Genomic DNA, 1,600 nt, shown 5'->3' on the forward strand with positions numbered 1-1,600 from the left:
AAAGACTGCAGCAGATTTTGGGTGGTAGCAGATGAACCACTAAAAATGGGGCACATGATCCCCTTCCCCCTCCCCTGCCCAGCATGTCTCTATCTAGGATCTGGCTTGATGATATTTCCCTCGGAGCCTTGCTGCACACCATCAAGGCAGAGKGAAACAGGCAATTCACCAACACACGCGTTTCCGATACATAAAACCGCTGCTTTGCGTTTAAAACCCGAGCCTCGTTTTACCCAACTGAATACATCCAGGCATTCATTCTGCACCCAGCCGAGAAAAGGRCATTTACCTCTTTGCTAGGTGGCTATTAATATGCAGTAAAATTATAGCTGTACAACGCCAAATGTAATTGCCATAGATCACTTAGAGCAGATCCAGCAATTCAGCTGCTGGAAATGCATGTCTGTGAATAACCATGCATCTGGTACAATGCCCTCTACTACAATAACCTGAAAGGAGACAGAAGCGTCTGGTGCTAGCTGCAATTAGTAATCCTATGGATGAAAAATAAACAGTCAATAAGTACAAAGCAGCAAGGTCCCATGAAATATAGTGATCATTTCTGTCTATGGTGATACAAATAACCCAACTCCCACAGACAGACAATTCTTATTTAAATACACAGTTAAAAATGCACTCCTTTCGTGATGTGTTTTCAAAAAGCTCTAGTTAGAGAAGACACTTTGTCGCGATTAATGAATGTGTTTGAACTCGTGTACCAGTAAATATGGACAAATATGCAGAAGGCCGGGAGAAAATATTTGCTTTAGCAGATATTCTCCTTGCACCCCTGGAATCCCTCTTTCCCCTCAGAAACAAACACCTGCTTTTACTGGGGACTGCTGRATGGAATCAGACTGGAAGAATACAGTGAGTGATGAACCACAACAGGGTGTGCATTAGCTGGCTCTTGGCGCACACTTCAGGTGATCAGAAGCACACCAAAACCTGTTCTGCTAATGCATCTCCTGACATGGCTTCCTCCGAGAGTGTTCGTGTGTGGCTCCATCTACTTTTAATTTCATTCTTTAACATATTCCCACACAGTGCTATGAGTTCTATCTGGGAGCAAAAAACCAGCGGAAAGGCTGTGCTACACCTGGTGCCAGGGCAAGGACTGGTTCTTTGCTTTCTGCCATTTGACGTTTTATCTGTCTAAACAATGGACCAAAGTTAATTTTCCAAGATGGTTATCAAAACTATTCTRAACATGCAGTGAAATGCAGAGAACYTCACCTGGCTGCTGCCCATCATTCCTTCACTCCCCAGCAGGGATAGATAAGGCAGAGAATGCGTGCTGCACCGAAACATAAAAGCAGTACTCACTCATGCCTTCACTAAATGGCTTGCAACTCACCTCCAGAAGGGAAGGGGATGGGAGTAGTGAATGTTTCAGAACCTTGCTCCAGTCACTAGACGCAATGAACATGTAAAAGAGCCACGTGTCCACAGCTTGTCTCCCACCGTTGAGATACTGGAGTGTCTTCAGAATGGGAAGAGCCAAAACTATACGTCAGATCTGTAAAAGTAGATAAAAATTAATCCAAGCTGTAGTCTGGCAGTTCACCCTCTCCTGTGTGGCTGGATGTGCCTGGAGCAA

At 44.5% G+C, this 1,600-nt stretch overlaps 1 protein-coding gene across 1 annotated transcript in view; it reads right to left on the reverse strand.

The window, feature by feature from the left end:
* ARPP21 (cAMP regulated phosphoprotein 21) overlaps positions 1-1,380 on the reverse strand; it is a 138,827-nt gene extending 137,447 nt beyond the window's left edge. The window contains exon 1 of the mRNA XM_057376972.1: positions 1,358-1,380. The gene's annotated coding sequence lies outside the window, so the exon portion shown is untranslated. The remainder of the gene's footprint in view (positions 1-1,357) is intronic.
* Between the last annotated feature and the right edge of the window lie 220 nt (positions 1,381-1,600).

Source organism: Malurus melanocephalus, unplaced genomic scaffold, assembly GCF_030028575.1.
Source record: "Malurus melanocephalus ecotype Western Australia unplaced genomic scaffold, MMel_1.1 scaffold_297, whole genome shotgun sequence".
NCBI classification, from domain to species: Eukaryota; Metazoa; Chordata; class Aves; order Passeriformes; family Maluridae; genus Malurus; species Malurus melanocephalus.